Raw genomic sequence first — 18280 nt, 5'->3', positions numbered from 1 at the left:
TATTTCCTTCAGTTAGACCTTCCTTAGCTTAGTTGGACTCGCTGGTAATTATCTTATTTGTTCAGTTATTTATTCATCATTCAATCAGAAGATATTTCTTGAGAGCCTTCTAAGCGCCCACGACAATACCATGATTTTGACGAATATTTTGCCTATACCTTGCTCTTTATCCACAGGATTTTACTGTAAAAATAAACACTTTAATTTTGCAAGCATTTTTTTCTATTTGATTCAGTAGTTTTCTCCCAACACAGCATAGCTGTTTCACAAACAAGGTCAAGAACCATCCAGATGACTCAGTCAAGTGGTAAATAAAGTTTAAGTAAATGTTTGGTCTGAGATAAAGACATTAATGAGCATAGGAACTGCTTGAGGGGCTTGGTTGAATGCAGATTCCTTGGCTCTATCTGCAGAGATTTCAATTAATCGGTGGAGAAAGGGGCCAAGTTGTAGTTTTCAACTCTTTCTACGTGATTCTAATTTGCAATCAGGGTTGAGAACCACTGAATTGAGGGCAGCAAAAGATACTGGAAGTCAGCACTGATAACATTTCAGCATCAGTGATTATTTAGTGACAGCTTCTGACTGTGGGATGCTATGTGAAGTGAAGGAAACTAGTGAAAGCTTTTCTGAGCAGAAGTATGATGTGATCTATACCATGTTTCTTGAATTTGTTTTGCCAATTAAAAATTATACTGTCGGGCTCGGGTGGAGCGGAAGACACATGGAGCTGTGGGAGGACCCGTGGGCTGTGCAGGGCGCCTGCGATACGTGTTTTAGAAATAGATGTTATACTTTGGTTTGAATGAAAAAAATGCCTCTCGATACACCTGTATGTCTCAAAGAATGAGAAGAAGATAATTCAGAATTTGTGGAAGTAAAACCTATTTCCATAGCTGTAGAAGGTCCTCTTCAAAATTTATCCTTAGCATCTCAAAAAGTTCTTCAAAAAGCTCAGCAAAATGCAAGAGTAAAGTGTCTCAAATGTGGCGGTTCAAAAATGTTCTCCTGCTACACATGTTATGTCCCAGTTGAAAAGGTACCTGTTGAACAGACACCGTGTGTGACGCATTTGCTTTTAGAAAGCCTGCCTGGGAAGGGAAGATAAAACATGACAATGCCCACTGAAGGCAGGTGGACATCTTTAAACATCGAGTGAAATAGATGGCAAAAGCACTGCTATCCGTGCAAAACTCTTAGCACCTGAGTTTGTAAGTTTATAGGTTTTAAGGTATTTATACATGTCCTTGTATTCCAGACTATGAAGAAAAGGACCATGAAGTTGCACCTATTTTTCCTGAACCTATGTCTGTCTCAATAAAAGGTATTTCTTTTCATTTGCAAAAAAGGATTCAAAATAATGTAGAGGCAAAGATGATGGCCCTGACAAGCTACCCATTAAATGCAAGAAAACTGAAGAAACAGGATTTGAATGACATTAAGTGCAAAGACAAAACACTGAAAAAAAATTTATTTACAGATAGCACCTGGAACCAAACAAACAAAAATATTCACTAATGAGAGATTTCAAGGGTTGCTAGGAGTTGAAAACAAGAAAAACTTGCTTTTGGAGCCATCAGAAGGGAAAGCCAGATACTTTCCTTTCCACAATGGGAGCCATTTACTACTTTTTGGTAGACTACCGTACTGATTTATTAAAAGAGAAATACAAAGGACAACTTGATAACCTTCTAGTTTTCCTACTTTTTTATGTACCAGTTGATAAAGAACGCCAAATGCCCTGGAGACAAGGAAACAAGAAAGCTTAACCGTTAGTTTTTAAGAAGTCACTTATGTCGTTTTATTTTGCTAAAATCAATAAAATTATAATTGTGCTTTGTTTAAAAATAAATGTCTTTTTTTTTTTGCATTCTTGTCTTTTTTTTTTTTTCCTTGTCTTGTTTATTTTTGGTGGGGAGGTAATTAGATTTATTTATTTATTTATTTATTTATTTATTTATTTATTTTTATTGAAGTACTGGGGATCAAATCCACGACCTCATGCATGCTAAGCACGTCCTCTACCACTGAGCTATATACCCCCCCTCCACTTTACTCTTATCCATTGCCCCTCTCTCTGTCTCCCCAGAGATAAGCACTGATGTCAGTTTGGTACCTATATTTCCAATTTTTTCTATTCATTTGCATTTATAGGCTCTCATGGAAATATAATTTTAATACTATATATTAGTTATGGATACATGCTTACATATTAGAAATATAAAAGCATGCATGGGAATAATAAAGATGAAGTTCAAGGTAAGGTTATGAAAGGAGGAGGAAGGCATAGGAGGTTAACAGGAGATGGCTTCACATGCTGCGAAATAAGAGGGGTTTGGGGGTAGATGAGTGTCCTTTACGATACTATCTACACTTCTCTAAATGCATGGAAGATAACACAAATCTATGCTTTTATTGTATGTCGGTACATATTTTTATTTTAGAATAGTTTTAGATTCAGAGAAGATGTGCAGCTAGTAGAGAGAGCTCCCATGCATACAGTGCACTAAGTCTCTCTACTGTTGTCATCTTACAGCAGCAAGGTATGTGTGTTACAATTAGTGAACCAGTATTGTTAACTAATACTTAATTAGGACTTTACAGCTTTAACCTAGTGTTCTTCCTCTGTTCCAGTGTCCCATCCAGGACATCACATTGCGTTCAGTTGTCATGTCTTAGGCTTTTCTTTGCTCTGACAGCTTTTCACTTTCCTTGGTGTTTTGTTTTTGTTTGTTTGTTTTAATTTTTATGGGGGGATGTAATTTAAGGTTTGTTTGTTTGTTTGTTTGTTTATAAGCAGAGGTACTGGGGCTTGCACCCAGGTGCATGCTAGGCATGCACTCTACCACTGGGCTATACCCTCCCCTACCCACTTTCCTTGTTTTTGGTGACCCTGACAGTGTTAATTACTGGGTAAGCATTTTGTAGAATCCCCTCAACTGGGATTTGTCTGGTGTTTTCTCATAATTAGACGGGTTACAGGTTTTGGAGAGGAAAGCCACGAAGGTAAAGTGCTAGCCTTACCACGTGATACTGAGGGTACGTACGATCAACATGCTTCATCACTGATGAGGCTGACCTTGATCACTTGGCTGAGGTTGTGTATGTCAGGTTTCTCCTCTGCAAAGTGTCTTTTCTCCCCTTGCCGTACTGTGCTTGTTAGAAGGCATTCACTATGGGAAGCCCACACGTAAGCAGTGGGATGTTATGTCCCACCTCTACATCATTTCCTTGGAACTCTTCGGCATGGGAAACTTGTCTCCTCTCTCATTTATTTATGTATTCAATCTTTTACTTACCTCCATATGGATATTTATTTTATTCCTTAGGTTAGAATCTAATATGACTTTATTGATTTTGTTGCTCAAAGTCTGCCAGCTTTGGCCACTGGGAGTTCTTTCAGATTATAAATTTGGTAAAATGCTTTTTAAAAGCAGCTTTGAGACAATTTACAAACCATACAATCCATCCATTTAAAGTGTGAAGTTCAAGGGCTTTTAGTATAGTCACAGAGTTGTGAGACCATCACCACAGTAAGTTTTAGAACATTTTCATCACTCCCCCATAAAAACCTACCCTATTAACGGTCAATCCCCATTTCTTCTCAACCATTCCCTAACGCTCTAGGTAATCACTAATTTTCTTTGTCTCTATAGATTTGCCTGTTCTAGACATTTCATATAAATGGAATCATACAATATATGATTCTTGTAACTGGCTTTCACTTAGCATAATATTTTCGAGATTCAGTATGTTGTATCATATATTAGTACTTTGTTTCTTTTTTACTGCTGAATAATATTCCATCATATAGATATACACTTTTAATTTATCCATTCAATATTTGATGAGCATTTGGGTTGTTTTCACTGTTTGGTTGTTGGGACTGATGCTGCTATGAACATTCTTGTACAAGTTGTCACGTGTACCTGTGCATTAGTTACCAGCATGATACACCTGTATTACTCTGCATTCTACCTGCCACATTCATGGTCATTCTACCTATTGGCTTAAGCTCTACTATTTAATTTTTTAATAAGGTTGTGACTATTTACTTGTTGAAACGTTTTGTATCATAAATTACTGTCTCTTTTCATTCTTTTGCATTCATTTTAGGGTTTTTTGTCAATTATTTTAAAATTCTGTTGTAGGTAAGTTATATCCAGGAATTTTATTTCAGGATAGACAAAAGGGCATTCCAATGTATTTTATATTAAAAGGAAAGGGTGTTGGATTTGAGAAAATTGGGGACCACTGGCTCTCTTCTTCCCCTCAGTCAGACTTAGGGACTCCTCCTATGCACCCCATACTTTGTATTTATTGTCACTAAAGCAATTATGCAATTGTATGATCATTGTTAACAGGTCTGTTCTCCTTTAAAGACTATGAGTGCTTTGTGGGCAAGAATACTGTCTTTTATTTATCTGTTTCCAGGGTCTAGACAGGTTGTAGCACTCAGTCAATATCTGCTGCATGATGAATAATGATGAATATATGAGAGGACCGTACACAGCAGCAAAGCAGGGATAGACGCTAGGTGGGAAGAAGGGATAAGCATTGGGTGCTGACATCTGATTCCAGACTCTGTCCCTCACTTCTGATCTGATTGCAGGTTGGCTTGCCTGGATCAGGGCTCTGATTCCATCTGGCAGAATTCCCTTCACCATCACCTGCCCCAGCTCCAGGTGGCCGGGACTCCGGATGCCCCGAGCTCTCAGTCGCAGTGGAACACGGCATTCACTTCCAGCTCTTTGTCTAGTGCCCGCTGGGTGAGAGCTGCCTTTCAGAATATTCGCGCCCAGACCTCACTGCTAGAACAGGCAGCAGTGAGACGCACACTGCTGCACTGGTTGGGCCCCATGACAGCGTGTTTAAGTTTAAGCTGAGTTCTCTTCAGTGTGTTGGTTTCCATCAAACTCCAAAATTCTAAAACCACCTTCTCCAGGAGTCTTCCTGCACTGCCACCCTGCCTTGGCCCCCACTGTGAAGTGCTCCACCACTGCCCAGTTAACCAGAGTGAAGGCACACCTCGTTTTGTTGTGTTTCACTTTATTGCACTTCGCAGATATTGTGTTTTTGACAAACTGAAGGTTTGTGGCAACCCTGCATCGAGCAAGTCTATCGGTGCCATTTTTCCAACAGAATTTGCTCACTTGGTGTCTCTTTATCACATTTTGGTAATTTTTGTAATACTTCAAACTTTTTCAACATTATTATATTTGTTATGGTGATCTGTGATCACTGATCTTTGATATTACCATTTTAAGTATTTTGAGGCACCAAGAACTTTATCGATAAATGTTGTATGTGTTCCGACTGCTCTACCCACTGGCCATTCCCCCATCCCTGTCCCTCTCCTCAGGCCTCCCTACTCCCTGAGACACAACAGTATTGAAGTTAGGCCAACTAGTAACCCTACATTGGCCTCTAAGTGTTCATGAGAAAGGAAGAGTCGAACGCCTCTCACTTGAAATCAAAAGCTAGAAGTGATTAAGCTTAATAAGGAAGACATGCTGAAGGCTGAGACTGGCATCTGGTGCCAGTCAGCCAAGTTGCGGCTGCAAAGTACAGTTCTTGAAGGAAATTGAAAGTGCTACTCCAGTGAACACACAAATGATAAGACAGTGAAACAGCCTTGTTGCTGATATGTGGGAAGTCTGAGTGGTCTGGAGAGAAGATCAAACCAGCCACAACTTTCCCTTCAGCCACAGCCTAATCCAGAGCTAGGCCCCAACTCTCTTCAATTCTGTGAAGGCTGAGAGGGATGAGGAAGCTGTAGAAGAAAAGTTTGAAGCTAGAAGAAGTTGGTTCATGAGGCTTAAGGGAAAAAGCCGTCTCCGTAACATAAACACGCAAGGTGACGAGCACGTGCTGATGTGGAAGCTGCAGCACGTTACCCAGAAGATCTAGCTGAGATAACGAATGAAGTGGCCACCCTAAACAACAGATTCTCAGTGTGGAAGAAACAAGGAGATGCCAGCTAGGACGTGCATAGCTAGAGGGGAGAAGTCAATGCCTGGTTTCAAAGCATCAAAGAACAGGCTCTCTTGTTAGAGGTTAATGCAGCTGATCACAGTAAGTTGAACCAGTGCTCATTTACTGTTTTGAAATCCTGGAGCCCTAAAGAATTATGCTAAATCTACTCTGCCTGTCCTCTATAAATGGAACAACAAGCCTGGATGACAGCACATCTGTTGACAACATAGTTTATTGAATACTTTAAGCCCGCTATTGAGACCTACTGCTCAGAAAAAAAGATTCTTTTCAAAATATGACTGCTCATTGACAAGACATCTGGTCACCCAAGAGCTCTGATGGAGATGGACAGGGAGATTCATGCTGTTTTCACGTCTGCTAACATAACATCCATCCCTGCAGCCCAGGGGTCAAGGAGTCATTTTGATGGTCTTATTATTGAAGAAATACCTTCCATAAGGTTCTAGCTGCTATAGTGAGTAATTCCTCTGATGGATGTGGGCAAAGCCAATTGAAAGCCTTCTGGAAAAGATTCTCCATTATAGATGCCATTAAGAACAAGCTTATGGGAAGAAGTCAAAATATCAACATTAACAGGAGTTTGGAAGGAGTTGATTTCAACCCTCATGGATGCCTTTGAGGGATTCCAGACTCCAGTGGAGGCAGTAACTGCAGATGTGGTGGAAATAGCAAGCGAACTAGAATCAGAAGTGGAGCCTGAAGATGTGACTGAATTGCTGGAATCTCGGGATAAAACTTTTGCAGATGAGAAGTTGCTTCTTACGGATGAGCAACCAAAGTGATTTTTTGAGATGGAATCCACTCCTGGTGAAGATGCTATGAAGACTTAAAATGACAACAAAGGATTTAGAACATTACATAAACTCAGTTGATAAAGCAGCAGTAGGGTTTGAGAGGACTGACTTCAATTTTGAAGGACATTCCACTTTGGCTAAAAACGCTATCACACAGCATTGCACACTACAGAGAAATCATTCATGAAAGGAAGAGTCAGTTGATGTGGCAAATTTCCTTGTTGTCTTATTTTAAGAAGTTGCCACCCCGAACTTCAGCAACCACCACCCTGATTAGTCAGCAGCCATCAACACTGAAACAAGATCCTCCACCAGCAAAAAGATTACAAATCACTGAAAGTTCAGAGGATGGTTAACATTTTTTAGCAAGAAGGTATTTTTAAATTAAGATATGTACATTGTTTTATTAAGACGTAATGCTATTGTGCATTTAATAGACTATGTTATAGTGTAAGTTCACTTTTCTTTATATGCCCTGGAGAACCAAACAATTTGTGTAGACTCGCTTTATGCCGTGGTCTCCGACAGAACCCGCAGTATCTCTGAGATGTGCCTGTAGTTAGCTTTCCTCTCCCTTGTTCCACTCATGACATTTGTCTGGTCCTATTTTTTGATTGCACAACTCTTCACCACTAACCTGTAACTTCTACGGATCGAAACTGGGTTTTGCATTTTCGTATTCTCTTCGTGCCTTAGAACACTGTTTCAGACAACAAATGACAGGAGCAATATGGTGTATTACTTGTTTTGTACAAATGAAGATATTACAAGTTAATAAGTTCTATATATTTATATTATTAACAATGTTTTAAAATGAAGTGAAATTCAATTAATGGCGTACAGAATGGTGAATCTTTTCCCGAAGGTTTGCAACTGACTTTGCCTGCTCTAACGTGAGCAATTCAGTGGCATTTAGTACATTCATGATTGAACGCATCAACTCTCTGGTTCCAAAACATTTTTACCACCCCAAAAGAAACCCCTGCCCATTAAGCAGTTATTCTCTTGGCCCCTGGCAGGCAGTGATGTGCTTTCTGTCCCTATGGATGTAACTATTCTGGATATTTCATGTAAATGGAATCATATAAAATGAAAGCTTTTGTGTCTGGGTACTTTCACTTAGCACAGTATTTTTAAGATTCATATATGATATGTCACATGTCAATATTTCATTCCTTTTCATGGCTGAATAAATTAATTCTCTATATGTTATTTGTGTTGTCTTGCAGGTACATGTCATCTGCCTGATTTTACCATTAGATGGCACTACCTTCCTAAAAATTTCCCGGTCTGTCCCATACTAGTTAGTGAAATTAAACTGTGAAATTATATCAATTCAAGAACTAATTTCACTGCAAAGCCAATTGACGCCTAATAAATCTGACTTTATGGATGCTTTGACACTACAGTATACAATATGTTGTGGATCTGGTCACAATATACTGTTACAAGCAACAGCGACTTCCAGGTAAGTAGATACTACTTTTCAGATGTGTTTTTTTAAAATATCTATTTCATACTGAATTATTGTAACATGAATCTTTTTATTAAGCTGACAATAAACAATAATATCCCTGTTAGGACTGGAAAAACAAAATACTGTAGGGGATTTTGTAATGTCATTGTGAACTCTACATGATACTTGATTTGGTTTATAGACCTGGCTCCACCTATCAGCTAAAGGACCATCAACAAATCTCACTGGGCTTGCTTAACCGTCTAGAAAAAGATGAAAGTAAATTAGCACCTTCCTTCTGGGATTTTATGAGTATCAAATGAAAAATATCTGTGAAAGCACACTGTCATCTAGGGAGCACTATGTTAATTGTTCCTAATTTTGAAGACTTAAAAATTCATACTCATGGGTATTTATGCATAAAAATGTTATTCTCTTTAAGGTAGTCAGTGTAATTAAGCTCAGGACTTACCCGGAATTTTAACAGTTTAAAAATCAATTTGTTTAGTTCAGTGAGGTGAGGTAAATTTGACTCGATTGAAATTGATTTTAGTATGAGAAGCATTTGTCTTTTCTGGTGATAATAGTTCAGAGCTTCTTTGTACATTTAGTGCCCAAAAGAATTTGACCTATAATAACCCTTAAGTATATAATGATAAATAAATGAGTTCTATTTCTTAAATTTCTCCTTTCTTTGACTAGAAGTTTCTTTAGGATAACAATAATTTTATTGTTTATTGAATTCTCATTACCAAACAATGCCTGACCATCAAAAACAAACAAAAACCCATTCAAACCAAAAAAAAAGTGTTTATTGGATGCAAAATGGATAAATTAATAGATACAGATATTGCTACTAAAGATGCAGCAAATATAGGTTTAAAACAGTTTGTTGTTTTTAATTATTAACAGTTTATTCCAAAGTTATACGTTCTCCACTTGTTGACCTAGTTGCTTAATTAAAGCTGCCCAATCTGTAAGCATCTTTTGACAGATAAAATCAAAGCAAGTAGGTGGTGTTCATATGTAGGTTTATAAATGAGCGATGTGACCTGAATTTCTTAAAATGTAAGCAATACAGAGTTCTCTCCATGGGTAGGAATCACTGAGATTACGAAAACAGAATGAGCAGAGGCTTGGGGACAGATGGGTTAAGTGAGATAACACACACAAAGAATTCAGCTCAGTAGGGGGCTCCCAGCACCTTTGTGCTAATTATGTAAAGGCCTCTCTGGGTGGGTGGATGCAGCCCTGCAGGCCTACAGTTTAGCAAACAGAGTGAGGACTGAATTTCTGTCTCCAGACTCCCTTTGGCGGCAACCTTGCACAATGAACAACCTGCAGAACTATTTTTGGAGGCCCTCGGGCTAGCTATTGTCATCAAGAGACATCACTGGAGGCATCACAGAGTAGTCAGCCTCCCCAGTTTACCAGTGGATGCCTGGCAACACAGTAACCTGTCTGTGGCTTACTCACTCACTTGTAAAATGAGACAATGCTAATACTCACCTCACTGGGTCATTATGCAGACTGAATGAGCGAATGCATCTAAAACAGTGCATGGCAAATGTACATATTCCATAAAATGGTACATAATATTATCAATATAAGACTTGTTCCAATAACAGACAAGGCACAATGGCACCCTTTGAGGGTCTTGAGGCACGGGATTCAGGATGGTAAGGCTTTGAAGAGAGAGCCATGCTCTGCACACAGCTCCCGGATGAGAGTCCTATGACTAAGTGGTCTTGCAGAGAAGTAGGAGTAGCCAAACCTGACAGAGTACTGTCCAGATTTAGGGGAGCGGAATTCTTCCTTTTTAACTCTGTGATCTCATTCACTACCTCTGTTCCAATGACTTCCATGTAGATGCTCAATAAATATTTGTTGGTGAATTTATGAAGTAATTGGAAATGTCTACAGATCTTTGCTCTCCGTTGAGTGCTGCCAACTGGTTTGCTAGGACTGCTAGTTTATGCTGAAGTCAAATGAGGCAGTTTTCTCAATCTCTTCCCCAAGATGATAATTTATGACTCTTTTCCAAATACTGCAACATTCTTTTTTTAAACCTTCCAGATTGAACTTTTAATTAATAATTTATCTAATTAAAGTATGGCTGATTGACAGTTTTATATTAGTTTCAGCTGACATAGTGATTCAATATTTTAATAGTTTATACTCCACTTAAAATTTTATTATAAAAAAATGGCTGTATTTCCTTGTGTTGTACAATAGATACTTGTTGCTTGTTTATTTTATACATAGTAGTTTGTGTCTCTTAACCTTCCACCCTTATCTTGCCCCTCCCCTCCCCCTCCCCTCTGGTAACTATTAATTTGTTCTCCACATCTGTGTGTCTGTTTCTGCTTTGTTATGGGCATTCATTTGTCTCTGTCACTGTACCCCCAATGATAGGAATGGTGCCTGACTTTTGGCTGGCAACTCGTATATGTTTATTTTTAAGTGAGTGCCATGTCACTGCTGTTAATTTGAAGTTACAGTACACTTCACTGAATAACAGTTTTGCTCATATTTAACTTGTGCATTTGTTTTTGTTTTATAATCATGCAAGAGCTAAAGACCTACAGAGCTCATAGCTAACATTTTTATAGGTACTTAAACAGCCAGCACTATGATCAAAATAATTCAAGCTGAGCTTGGTGATGGGGAAAACTGTGAGAAGTTTTTTACTCCTTTAAAAGGGGTTCCCACATTCCTCAAATGGTGTATAAGAAACAATGAGAGTATCTTGGGCTATCTGCCCTTTTTTTTCCAATTAATAAAGAAAATGGGAGTTAAACCTTAAACACCTGAGTCCCACCACTTTCTAGCTGCGTGATCTTGTACAAATTACTTATCATCACCTGCCTATAGTTTGAGAGGATTGAATGAGATCATGCTTGAAAGGAGCTTAGCACGAGGTGCAGGCAGGTAAGGTTCTCAAGGAACTGTTCTACATTTTGCTAATTCTTGGGAGGCAGGGAGTAACACTGAATCCTTCTCAAAGCACCATATCCTTTCCTCCAAAACAGTTGCTGCAGCTGGAAGTTCCGTATTTGAAGAATCATATAATTGAGTTTTCCCTCCTGAAATGTCAGGAGCTGTGTTTTGCTCACTCTTGCTCTCTAGCGTTCTCATCTCACAGACTCAGCGGAAATGGCGGTGTAAGTTCTAACACTAAACACAAGGGGGTAGCATTCTGCCACCCATCCCTACCTGGGCTCCACTCAGAAACCTGATTTTCAGAAAGTGCTTTTTTAAGCCTATCTTAGTCAAGGAAGCAAATTCATCACTCCTTTAAGACTCAGGCTTACTGTTTTTCTTCACTGTCTAGCCTTCTGTAGAAATAAAAATGAAGTCTAAAAGCCTGACTTATATTTGTATTCAGGACATGTTAATAAGGAGTTTACACAACAAAATATTTAAACTAAAGCTGGCTATCCCTCTCTATTGGGTAAAAAACGATATTGCACATAAGGTGATTATCTGTGCTCTCTTAAACACTGATTTGCTCTGTTAGTCATCGTGGATCCTTTCCAAAGGAAACTGCTAACCCTGAATACTCTATTCCATAAATATTTACTGAGTGCCTTCTACATGCTAGGGATTTTGCTCAGCGCTGGGGATTTAATGGAAGACAGACCAAGATTGTATCTTTGCATTTAGACTGGTGATGTCCTGCCAGGAAAGGGAGGGAGCGATATACCCGTTTGCAGAGGCTCGACACCCTTGAAAGAAAATCTTAGATCTGTTAAGATGGAAGAGGATTTAGAGATTATCTAATGGAAACTCAGATGCCTAAGTTAACTAATTTATTTGTTATTTATTTATTAAATAAATAAATAAAATAGGCCAGGTGGGGACTACTATTAAGTGATGAGCAGGAGTCCAATTTAAAGACCACTCTCTCCCAAACAGTTCAGACTAGAATTATCTTCTCTCTTTTTTAAATTTTAAAATTTTATTTATTTATTTATTTATTTATTTATTTATTTATTTATTTATTTATTTATTTATATTGACGTACAGTCAATTTACAATGTTGTGTTAATTTCTGGTGTATAACATAGTGGTTCAATTACACATTTATATTTATTCCTTTTCATATTCTTTTTCATTATAGGTTATTACAAGGTAGTGAATATAATTCCCTGTGCTATACAATAGGAACTTGTTGTTTATCTACTATATATATAGTAGTTAGTATCTGCAAATCCCTAACTCCCAATTTATCCTTCCCCACCCCCTATCCGCTCTGGTAACTGTAAGTCTTTTTTGTCTGTGAGTTTGTTTCTGTTTTGTAAACAAGTTCATCTGTGTCCTCTTTTTTGGTTTTCACATGTAAGTGCTATCATAGGGTATTTTTCTTTCTCTTTCTCGCTTACTTTGCTTAGTATGATGATCTCCAGGTCCATCTATGTTGCTGCAAATGGCATTATTTTATTCTTTTTTATGTCTGAGTAGTATTCCATTGTATAAATATACCACAACTTCTTTATCCAATCATCTGTCGATGGACTTTTAGGTTGTTTCCATGTCTTGGCTATTGTAAATAGTGCTGCTATGAACATTGGGTGCATGTATCTCTACGAGTAAGACTTTCTTCCAGATATATGCCCAGGAGTGGGATTGTTGGATCATAGGTAAGTCTATTTTCAGTTTTCTAAGGAATCTCCATGCTGATTTCCATAATGGCTGTACCAAACTACATTCCCACCAGCAATGAAGGAGGTTTGTGGACTTTTGAATGATGGCCATTCTGACTGGTGTGAGGTGACACCTCATTATAGTTTTGATTAGCAGTTCTCTGATAATTAGGGATATTGAGCATTTTTTCATGTGCCTATTGGCCATTTGTATGTCTTTACTGGAAAAATGTTTGTTTAGGTCTTCTGCCCATTTTTGGATTGGGTTATTTGTATTTTTGTCATTGAGTTGTATGAGCTGTTTGTACGTTCTGGAAATTAAGTCTCTGTCAGTCGCATTGTTTGCAAATGTTTTCTCCCTTTTCCCTCAATATACACACACACATGCACACACACCCCTTCTCCTAAAGTCACCGAACAGAAAGAACCACACTAGGGAAGGTGGATTCAGAGAACTAGAGGGATGAGGGGGCAAGACAAGTCACCTTGTTCTCCAGCCCACCCCTCCCCAAGTATTTTTTTCTTTTTCTTTTTCTTTTTTTTTTTAATGGAGGTACTGGGGATTGAATCCGGGACCTCATGTATGCTAAGCATGTGCTCTACCACTGAGCTATACCCACACCCCGACCCCAAATATTTTTAGAAACAAACCTGTTCAACTCAAACTGTGCTAAATATTGAACAATGCAAAACCACAACATGAACAGTGACCAAGGGCTAAGGTATAGGTGAGGTCACTGTTTTCCTCTTTCCTCAGAGAATTTTCTAGGCCACTAGGAGAGCTTCCCTTTCTGAATCTGGTTCTTCTAAGCCTTCTGTCAGATTTCAGGAGGAAGGGCCTGGCCCACAACCAGCTCAGGGGCCATCAGACGAGAAGTGAGATTGGCTAGCCGTGTCTTCCTCCCTTGTCGTTCGTGAGTGTGACAAGGATGTGAGATTGAGGCAGTCTCTGGGGCCAGATTTTCACAAGGGAATTTGGGTATTGATTTTTTATGAGAACCCAGAAATCCGAAGTTTCATGGGAAAACTCCCAATTTTAGAAAGCTGCCAATGAATAAGAATTATCTAAATGCTGTGAAGGCCAACCCGAGCTCATCTGAGAGCTAAATTTGCCTCATTGTCCAGTAGATTAACCTCCAGCCTAATTACATCCTCTGATTTTACAGATGAAATAACAGGCTCAGAGACGTTAATGACTTGCCCAACATCACCACATCATCTGTAATTTTTCCACTTACTCAATAAAATAGCTGAAAAAAGTGGAGGAAATGGCTGACAACTAGTGACACAACTATTGGTGATTTAAAATAAAAGGTTAGGTGTGACATGAGCCATCTGCTTGGCAATGTTGGTACTGAAGCAATTCAAAAGAGTATGATTGATGCTGACAACGAATGCAGTGCCTAATGTGGAAGGGGAGGGTGTAGCTCAGTGGTAGGGTGCGTGCTTAGCATGCACAAGGTCCTGGATTCAATCCGCAGGACCTCCACGAAAAAGTAAAAATAAAATTAATTTAAAAATACATAAATAAACCTAATGTGGAAAATGATGATTATTGCAGAGGGGATAGTGAGAAAACAAAAGATGCACTACTCTGGCTGCCATGGGGTACCAGCAGGCACCATGATGATGCTCTCAAATGCGAGGCGGTAACTATGATGACAACAGTATATTGGAAAACAGCTGCAGGATCACATATCAAGAAATTCTGGGCAAGTCAGGCATTCTATTATTTCATAAATCTAATAAGACGAGGGTGTACTGATTTTACTATTAAATTAAGGGGGGAAATGGCACAGTATCACACAGGAAATGCAATAAACATGGAGGTATGGTGAAAGAGCTCAAACAAACGATGAAGGATGAAGGAATGAGGGAACATTCAAGCGAAGGCAGTTGGAACTTCAAACTCTGGGGCCATTTCAAATGCACCCAGTGGTCATTTCATGGAACTGGTGACTAAAAATGTTTTGGTACCATTCAAGAAAGTGCTATTTCTTTGATTGTTCATGACACGTGGCTGGTTCTGGTGCCAAACTGACACTCCGAGAGGAGAGCCACGTGCTGACTAAATGATGTCACCATCTGGTTTGGCCAAGTCATGTTCACTTCCCATTTACCATCTCCAGATTCTGTCAGGGCAGAGTGGGTGTCTGAATTGTTCATGCTTACGCTCCCAGCTCAGTTCCTGGCACCCAAAAGGCCCTCAATAACTGTTTAGGTTGACTGAATTGGCTCAGCTGGACCTGAAGAATCAGAAGCAATTGGAAGGGAGCTTAGAGCTACTTCTCGTCCTCCTCCCTCACTCTCACGCCTCGCAGCACAACATCACACCCTCCTCTCCCACGTCCACTTCCATCAGTGCTGGGAAGTACAGTGTAGCCAGATCTACACTGCAGCCAGATCTAATTCAATAATCCTGCCTTAGATCCTTTCCAGATGATGCCTAATGTCAAATAGATTGTCATAATGTTCTTAGCCAAAAGCCTATACTTTTAAAATGAGATTACATGGGACTCATGAGTTTTAATATAACCATAATAAATATTAATAATGTATGCTGTATAATCAATTGGCATTCTCCCCTAAAAAGCTCAAACTCATTTCTTATTGCGATAAGTTTGTACTTACAGATAAACATTAATAAATCTTTTTTTCATAAGGGGCAAAACAACCTTTTAGCTTCATAAAAGTTTCCCAGCAACAATGTGATCCAGCTCCACTAGGCAGGAGGAGCCATGGGCTTAGGAATTTCAGATCACCTGTCACCAATCTAACTCTGGAATGGAGTGTAATTTCCGAATGCACACTCTCACCATCCAAAATTTCTCACTTGTCTACCTCAGGGACCTCCACACCTTGACAATTTTGGATCCTTTTAGCCATTCACTCATCCAGTAACTGAGTTCCTAACATATACCAGGAACCATGCGAGGTGCCAGAGACACAATGAAGAACACAATGAATATGGTCCCTGTTCTCACTGAGGCCTTAGCTTAGAGCCAGATAGAATGAAAGCAAACAGCAACAAAAATTCAAATTGCAATAAAAATTATGAAGGGGAAAAAAGTGATAAGATGGAGAGTAATGGAGGAGGGAGATTGAGTTTAAATAGAATGGTCTTTGAAGACCTCTGGGAAGGTGATATTTAACCTGAGGTCTTTGCAAAAACAATGAGGAGCTTCCCAGGCAGAAGGAAGAACAAATGCAAAGGCCTCTGCCTCCTTGGCTTGATGCTAAGAAAAACAAAACAAAACAGACATGGAGAAGATGACGTAGAGACAGGCAGGGGCGTGACATTCTTACAGGCCACGGTCAGCAGAGGCCAGATCAGTGCTTCGGAAGCCATAGAGAAATTGTAAGCTGGAAGGCAATATGATGTAATTGAAGTTTTGAGAAAAACATTCTTGGTGTTCTAATGAGAATGGAGTGGCAGAGGCTAAGAGCAGAAACAAGTAGAAGGGTTAGGGGGCTATGGCGGGAGTAGGTAAGAGAAGGTGGCAGGTTGGATTCAGGTGTTGGCAGTGCAGATGGAAAAAGTGAGGCAGATTTTGAGATACACTTTGACGAGATAATTGGCAGGACTTGCAGATGGTTGATGTAGGGGGTAAGGGACGGCTCTCAGATTTCTGGCACGATGAATGGATGGATTGGGAGTCCAGTGCAATAAGACCATAAAGCAGAGCTGCTCTCCTTAAAGAGGGAGAAAAGGAAAAGGGGAGGGCTGGTTGGGTCCTGTCTACGTGGGCGCCTTCCCCCTTTCCAACTGCCCTTGGTCTTCCTGGAATACCTAGGTTACGATTCTCAAATTTTAGGGTGCTGATCTATTTGGAAAGCTTGTTAACATACCGGGTCCTACAAGCAATATTTCTGGAGCAGAGCACTTGGAGCAGATATAGACCAGAAAGTCAACATGGATGGTTCCCACTAATGTCTGGCTGGATGTCTGGTTACAAAATTCACTACTTCCCACTAACCTTCAGATTAGTTGGAAACACTCTAAAGCAACTGGTAAGCAGTTTGCTGGCAGACTTACGGCTTCTATAAATTTATAAAAATAAATAGCCTTAAAATATAGAAACAAAACAACAGCCTTTTTTTCACTTTGTGCTTTTCTATTCTTCACACTCTACTGAAATAAAACACAACCAATGGCTACTATTTATAGTGCTAGGAACTCTGAATGGTTCTCCCAGTGGTTGGTATGAATTGTACTTTCTCAATGTTGTTATCACGGCATATCTATAACCATGATAACTAATTAATATGAGTATAAATAGGAAAGAAACAGATACAGTAGTACCCAGTATGTGTTCATTTTTGTACCACTTAAGATATACTCTAGCATAGAAGCTAAAAAGGTATTTGGCCATTGTTTGTTTACCTTGGTGCATTATTTATTTGGATTGGCTTTATCCTCACCAAATATTTTCAATTTGCACTTTCTGAATTTATCAAAATGAAAAAAGGTGAAGCAGAAACTTGCTAATTAATCCATTAAGAAGATCAACACAGATAGTCAGAAATGGTAAATCAGCCTCAAATAAAGCTGGTTAATTTTTTTTTCAAAGTTTAATCAGTCTCCACTGTGTTTCTGATGTCAGCAGGTGAGCTATCTAGCAGGAACCATGCATCCCTTCAAATGACTTACAGCAGCAGTGCAGTCCTGCTGTGAGCAGATCCTGCTCATTCTCACTCACTCTTCTCTCAAAAGAGAATGTTTCTGCTCCACTGGTGTACACCTCTCTCCTGTCTCTGAAATGTTATCACACTTAAGTGACTCATGTGGCCCCCGCTACATCCTGCTTAGCAATAAGCTGCACATCTTATCTCCCCTACTAGACCTTGCAGACATTCCTCAAGGTCCAGTCCTTGCCCTCCTGCTCTGGTTTCATCTCAGCTCTGTTGCACTGAAGATTTTTCAAGCCTTATCTCTAACTTTGACCTTTTCCCTTGGCCTCTGACCTAAATTTCCAACAGCCTGCTGGGTATTTCACTCCCATCGCAAGCTCCATGTGTCATATATTGAATAGTTCATCAACTGCTACCTCTTAACTCCTCTCTCTGTTAATGATCACCATCCTCCCAGTTGGAGGCACGCATGCTCCTCATGCCTTTTTCACTCCATATCTGATCAGTCCCTTTGTCCTATTGATTTTCTCTGTTCTCATCAAAATGACTTATTTACTCACTGCCAAATACACCTTGCACTTTCCCACTGCTAATACTTCTACCTGCAGTTTCACCTACTGTGGGAGCCTTCCTACCTGCATTTTGAAGTGCTCCAGTGAGTTCAGCCCCACCTATAAAGTCAGCCTTCACCTGGGCAGCTTCTGTCCCAAGTGTTTAACTTCTCTTCTGAATTCTAACAAGTGTTGACTTCCTTT

At 39.4% G+C, this 18280-nt stretch overlaps 1 pseudogene; it reads left to right on the top strand.

The window, feature by feature from the left end:
- Positions 1 to 814: 814 nt before the first annotated feature.
- On the top strand, positions 815 to 8078 carry LOC116282430 (tRNA-uridine aminocarboxypropyltransferase 1-like; annotated as a pseudogene).
- The last annotated feature ends 10202 nt before the right edge of the window (positions 8079 to 18280 follow it).

The sequence above is a fragment of the Vicugna pacos genome, chromosome 11, assembly GCF_048564905.1.
Source record: "Vicugna pacos chromosome 11, VicPac4, whole genome shotgun sequence".
Lineage (NCBI taxonomy): Eukaryota > Metazoa > Chordata > Mammalia > Artiodactyla > Camelidae > Vicugna > Vicugna pacos.
Note: the sequence above shows the minus strand (reverse complement) of the source record. Positions and strands in the feature narration are given on the sequence as shown.